The sequence below is a fragment of the Triticum aestivum genome, chromosome 7B, assembly GCF_018294505.1.
Source record: "Triticum aestivum cultivar Chinese Spring chromosome 7B, IWGSC CS RefSeq v2.1, whole genome shotgun sequence".
NCBI classification, from domain to species: Eukaryota; Viridiplantae; Streptophyta; class Magnoliopsida; order Poales; family Poaceae; genus Triticum; species Triticum aestivum.
The window spans coordinates 15,026,983-15,034,038 of record NC_057813.1 but is presented as its reverse complement, the minus strand read 5'-3'; the positions used below and the strand labels follow the sequence as shown (position 1 = coordinate 15,034,038).

Sequence of the window (7,056 nt, the reverse complement as noted above, 5' to 3'; positions counted from 1 at the left end):
GGAAGCTTTGTGCTTGTTTCTTGTGATAATCGACTGAGGAAGCTTTGTGCCCTGTTCCCCTCAACCCCCAGTTTCTACGTTTCATGCTTTCCTTAACCAAATTATGTCTTCTGGCAAACATTATAAGATGTGGAGGCCTCCAACTTGAGTGATACCAACAAACATCAAACCACCCACAGAGCAGAGCACACAAGCAAAAAAAACATGATCAGAGCAACGACGGGCGCTCTGATGGGGGTGATGACCCCCGTTCTTGGCAAGCTCACTGCTCTACTCAAGGAGTATGACAGACTCAAAGGCCTCCATCCTCGGATCACCTCTCTGAGAGATGAGCTGCGCAGCATAAAGGCTGCCTTGGAGGATCTCTCACAGCTGGAGGAACCCAGCTTGCAAGTGAAGGAGTGGATGAGTCAACTGCGGGAGCTGTCCTACGACATTGAGGACTGCATCGACGACTTCGTGCATGGCCCTGTCCAGGACGATGCCCATGATGGCCTTACAAGTAAGATTGCTGGCTGGCTCAGGATGATCCAGCATTACCACCAAATAGGTGGCAACGTTGATAAGCTCAAGGAGCGCGCTCTAGAGGTTAATGATCGGCGTAAGAGGCTCAAGCTGGATGTTGCGCCCTCTTCTTCTAGTGCCATGGCATTTGATCCTAGGTTGTCGGCCCTCTTTGAGGAGGCTGACAGGATCATAGGAATTGATGGTCCAAGAGATGAGCTCGTCAATGTGCTCACTGGTGAAACAGATTTAGTACAGGAACGTCGTGTCATTTCTATCATTGGCGCCGGAGGCATTGGCAAGACAACCCTTGCCAATCAGGTATACACGGAAGTCAAAAGTAAATTCTTGATGGAAGCAACACAGAGTCAGTTGGTGACAGTCAACACATCAAGGAAGACCTCAGTTCGTTAAAAGTGGAATACAATCAACTTGTTCAAAAATTAGAGAAAATCTTCAAAATAAAAGGTATGTCAGTGCATAACATCCTGTACACTTCCGAATTTTTCTTGGGTTGCTTGGTTATGAACAATAGGGGTGGCCTGAAAATTATATTGAATTCTTTGAGAAAATAATGTAAACCTACGGTAGTCTGCTAATTTTTGGTAGACCACTTACGTATTCCCTTATTGTATTATAACTGTGTAAACATCGTCTTCTTAATAACGTTGAGAAGAAAAATATGTAATTTGTCTCCAGATATGATAAGATATTGAAATAGATTACAAAGTTACCTTCTTAGTTATGCATGCATGAGGTTTCAAAGGTAATAAATTTAATGAAGTTTATTGTTGCAATGCTGATGGCATAAACGTTTTGAGTCAATTTTTTTCGCTCGACATTCAGCATGGGGAAGTTTTTATGTTTGCTTTGTTTGCTGGGCTATATTTTTCACAGATTGCTTGCTTGGAATAAAACTAATTATGTACCATCTTTATCCTTGACAATCGATTAATAGGTATTTTGTCCTGATCGATGACATATGGAGTAAACAAGCATGGAAAGACATCCAATGTGCTTTTCCCTATAATAACAGTGCAAGTTGGATAATGACGACTACACGTATTCAGGAGGTTGCTGAATCTTGTAGCTTTCCGCAAGTATACTACGTTTATCCTATGAAGCATCTTGACAATGATGCCTCAAAAAGACTATTCTTGAAAAGGATCTTTGCCCATGAAGATGATTGCCCATTTGAATTGAAAGAAGTTACCAATGACATACTGAAGAAGTGTGATGGCTTGCCACTTGCTATAGTTAACATGGCCAGCCTACTTGCAACTAAACCAACCACAAAGCTGGAGTGGATGAGGGTGCGTAATTCTCTTTATTCAGCACTGGAACAAGACCATGAGTTGGCAGTAGTAAGAAGGATATTGCTTTTGAGTTATTGTGACCTACCTTGCTATTTGAAGATGTGTCTATTGGACCTAAGCACATTCCCTGAGGATCATAAGATTGATTGTAAGAGTCTAGTATGGTGATGGACTGCTGAAGGATTAGTTGTTGCCCAACAAGGGCAAAATGTTGAAGAAATAGCAGAATGATATTTTAATGAGCTCATCAACAGGAACATGATCCAATCGGATCAAATCAACACCGACGGAAGAGTGACAAGTTGTCGAGTCCATGATATCATGTTAGATCTCCTTATATCCCTGTCAACTGAAGAAAACTTCGTTGCTATATTAAATAACCAAAAGCTTACAACTTCAACATACAAGATTCGGCGCCTCTCCCTCCAAGGCAATTGTGAAGAGCATCATATGTGGCTGGGCACTGGTAACTTTTCTCATGTCAGGTCAGTCAGTGTGTTTGGTGATTGTAAGTGGCTGCCCCCGCTCATTGGCCTTCAAACCTTAAGGGTACTAGATGCGGTGGACTGTAAACAATTGGGGGAGGATAATGCACATATCGAGGATATTGGAAGTCTGCGTCAATTAAGGTATTTAAGTCTTGGGCCCTTGTTCCGCAGGCTTCCAAGAGAAATCAAGAATCTACTGCTACTACAAACACTAGATCTGACTACAGCAAATATAAGAGAATTGCCCCCATCCATTATAGAACTGCACCAATTAGTGCGCCTGTTTGTGGATCTTTGCGTGAAATTCCCAAGTGGGTTTAGCAATCTGAGAGCTCTTCAGGAGTTGAAGTGGTTTGGTTGTGACAATAATTCCTTAGACGTTGTGCTGGAGCTAGGACAACTATCTAAACTGAAGAAGCTGCACATATATTGGGGTATTTTTGATGCTACAAATGGTGATGAGGACAGATACAAGAAATGTTTTCTGTCGTCACTATGCAAGCTAGGGGAAGGCAACCTTCAAACTCTACAGATTGATGGTTTACTGCGTAATATAGATTCCTTGATTGACTCATGGTGCCCTCCTCCACGTCATCTCCAAGATTTTGAGATTGGGTCAATTTCCCATACGATTCCCAGTTGGATCTCCTCTCTGTCCGCCCTCATGTTTCTATGCATCACGGTGGAACAACTGGAACAAGAAGATATGCAGCTGCTCAAAGACTTGCCAGCCCTTGTAAGCCTCACCTTGGAAGCAAGCAAATCAAAGGAAGTACTCACCATCAACCGTGGTGGATTTCAGTGTCTAAAGCAGTTTTCTTTTGTCCTCCGGTTTTGGGCTAGTGATGCAGGTTCGGCACCCATTGTAGACAAAACGCGTGGGCCGAATCTGCTGTTTGGAGAAGGAGCGGCACCAAAGCTAGATTATCTTAGCATTCACTGTCGTGCACGTGATATGGTGTCTGCGGAAGGTGTTGCTTCTGATTTTGGCATCTCGTACCTTGCCTCCCTCAAGCACCTCTGTGTTAGCATCGCTTGTAGCGGTGCAAGGTCATGGGAGGTGGAGGCCACGTTGGCTGCCATCCACAATGCTTGCGCTCTTACTCCTAGTCCCAACCTCCAACTCGAGACATTTGTATTTTGGAAAGAATATATGGCAAATGATGTGGAGCACAAGGATGACATTCATATTGCCAAAGTGGACCACGCAACGCAACTAGAAGCAACAAGTTCCATGAGTCCAGTACCAGATAGAAGAGGACCATTATTCGCAACAGTTGAAACTTGAAAGTGCAATGCGGCATCTAAGGTACTATTTCTTCTTCTTAACCCTTTGCAATGTTTTATCATGTTTCTTTTCTTTCATCTTGCCTCCATAGCTTCGGTGCTTAGTTCAGGCGGGACGATGGTTTTAGTTATTACTTGATCTACCTATCTTTGTATCAATATCACTATTAGCAAGATTTTATCATGCATAAAGCTTTCGCAACATTGTTGCCGTACGCTTCATCTGTCTCGCATCAGTTCCTCAACATACATCGTTTCACATATTTAATTCTTGAAATGTTTTCGCTGTTAGAACTTGAAACGGCTAAGGATGAGGGGAAGACAAGGATGAAGATGCACATGACATAAAATGACAAAATGAGCCAACCGAAGAGAAGATTGCGTACTAACATAATACAGTAGCTGTTTTTTCAGTTTAGCATCTAAGGAACATTTCACTTGTTCCTATATATGGAAAACCACCAATTTGTGCCACGCTTTTCATTCACTTACTATGCGAGTCTATGTCCAATTGTCCATGTTTCCGGTTTCATTTATCCATGTATGTCCAATTTTTTTATGGTCCTGTCTTTGTGAAGCCCTTATTTGCATATTCTAGCACGATAGGCTCTAATATTATGTGTTGTGCATAAGTTAGAAGACCACCAAGTAGGTGAATCTGCTACCTCATCTCAAAAGTAGTCCACTTTCTGTTTGTAGAAGCAGGCCACACCCTTTTCTACTAGGTTACAAATACTCCATTTGTTCCATGCTTGGCCAAATATGTAGGAGAACAACAAGGTTTTAGTATTTTCGCATTGACACAAGCATAGGTGGTATAAGAATTGTATATGGTGGCTAGATGAGGCAGGTGACAAGTACTCTAAGTGCAATTTGGACAACAGACAATATCAAATTAATTTTTGACAAGATTAAATCAAAGATCCTACCCACTAACCGCCTTATTTAGTTGGTCATTGTCTTACAATATTTATTTTTTCCTGCCACCTGAGAATGTGAGATTTATGTGCTTCATCCACATTGTTGTCAGGTGTTGCTTCAGTACCATCCTTCAAATTATTTTAGCGTTATATTTTAGGGTGATGGTTGCTCTGTTGGCCTGTTATATTTTAGCGTTGCAACTACATTCTTCAAATTATGCATGTTGTTAACTTTCTTTCCCCACCTATTGAACCCGCATGACTCTCTTATCCTAGGGTTGCCGACTGCTGCCATTCCGTCCGTGTTCTCTTCAGTTTAGAGCAGTAATTCGAGAAGAATTTGTGCCTGGGTTAAGCCATTGGTTTCTTCTTCACAAGGGAATATTATCTGACCCGATGATGAAATAATATCATGCCAGCTCTGAATCTTGCTCGTGGTCTCAGCAACTCTAATTCACCATCAACATATAGCTAATTTTGAGATTTTCTTATTATTATATAAATTATATCAATACCAAAAGTCTTATTTAGTTCCTACATGCATGTAATTCCCCTGTTTCCAAATTGAAACACGTGTTGATGCTTTTGCCTTTTATCAAGAAATATGTGTTTTTTAGCAATAGAATTGAATTGACTGCTATATACCTTGGTGGCGGGGCTTATCTATCCAACTGCGGTATGTGCTATCACCATAGTTCTGTTTTCTCTCAGGTGTAAGCATGGCACTAACCTTGTTCCTTCCTTGGCATGAACTGAAGAAGATTAACGAACATTCATTTTGGAAGATATTTCCACCTCTGCTGGTCATGTTAGTTAACTTTGCTTCTATAGTGTTGTCTTGCTGGTTTAGAAGGACTCCTAGAGCAACTCCAACGGGGCGACCCATTTCCTCCGCCGCCATTCGTTTGGGTCGGCGCGGACAAAAATGGAGGCCCAACGTGCCGACCCAAACCCAAAATGCGTCTGCTTCGCGTCCGCGCCGACGCATTTGCGGCCCAAATTGCGCCCCAAATGCGTCGGCGCGGACGTGGAACGGACGCCACGCGCCCCTTCTCGATGTCCGCCGCGGCCCCACCTGGCGGTCGCCCAACTACCCGCCCCCGTGCCGATCAGCTTAATTTATGACCCCGGGCCTATGCGTCAGCGACGGCGGTCGTCCTTTTTAAGCCGACCGTGTGGCGGGGCCGTCCTCATCCACTTCCCGTCCTCATCTAGGCCACGCTCGCTCGCCCGTCACTGGAAAGCAAACCCTAGCCACCCAGCCACCCCAGCCGCCCAAATGGGGCTCTTCTCCGGCAGCAGCAGCAAGTCGAAGGGCAAGGCCCCCGCCGTCCCCTTCCCCGCAGAGTTCACCCCGTCTCCGACTGCGCCGGCTCGCCGGCAGAGGCAGCGGGTGAACGTGCCCGTGCACCAGGTGGAGTGGCACTGGCGCCACCGCGTGCTGCTGCCGCACGACTGGCATTTGGATTCGGAAAGGATCCCAGTGTCAGCGGCGCCGCGGTCGGCTAGGGCGCACGCGGAGGAGGTGCATCGCCGGCGGGCGCTCCTGACGCCGGAGCAGCGCCGCGACGAGGCCTACGCCTACGACTCGCCCAACTGGGCCCGCTGGTTCGCCTTCGAGCACGAGGAGGCGAGGCGGGACGGCGTGTGCGAGGTCGATCATAGCGTGCCGCCGCCGCCGCTCATCGTCAAAGAGGAAGACCAGGCGGCAGAGGACGCCTACCAGGCGGCCCTTGCAGTCGTCTACCGGGAAAGCGAGGAGGACAAGCGGCGCAGGGCGGAGGTGGCAGACGAAAAAGAAGCTCGGTACGAGGCGGCCATGGCGCAGGCCATGGCCCTCTCCGCGAGCGGCGACTGCGTGGTGGGGCCGGTGGCCCCGCCGTCCCCTCCCTGCTGCCTCTCCAAAGCCGAACCGCAGCCGGAGCCGGAGCCTATTGAGCGCTACTCCTGGACAGAAGTAGTGCGCGAGTGGGTGAGGGCGCCGCCGGTCTGGATGCAGGCCACGCCGGAGCAAGAGGCGGCGTACCTCGAGCATTGGCGGCAGATCCGGGTGCGCGAGGAGCGCCGCGAGGGCGAGTACCTCGAGATGCTCGAGCGCGACGCCGAGGCCGAGGAGGGGGCGCGCCAGGCGGCGGCAGCACTGCCAGCGCCGGCACAGCCCGCGCCCGACATGGCCGCGCTCTGGAACACGACGTTCAGCTGGGCCGGTCCGACGCCGACGCTCATCGACCTCACTGACCCCGAGGACGACGACGACGATGCCTAGGGCAGCGTGCCACCCCCTAGTTTTTAGTTTGTATTTAATTTTCTTAAATGCTAATGTGGACGCGTGGATTCCCGCCGGCCTTCGTGGCCGGCTTTAATGTTTAATTAATTTAGTTTTTATGTTAAATATGCATGCATTCAGTTTTTTTATGCCGTCGAAATGGATCGCGTCAGTGTTGGGCACACGCGCCGACCCAAACGCCAAAGCGGACACTCGTGTCCGTCTGATCGACCCAAACAAACAAAAAGCGGATGAAATCACCGTCCGTTTGGATC

At 47.3% G+C, this 7,056-nt stretch overlaps 1 pseudogene; it reads left to right on the top strand.

The window, feature by feature from the left end:
• Nucleotides 1-231: 231 nt before the first annotated feature.
• Nucleotides 232-3,611, top strand: LOC123159754 (disease resistance protein PIK6-NP-like; annotated as a pseudogene).
• The last annotated feature ends 3,445 nt before the right edge of the window (nt 3,612-7,056 follow it).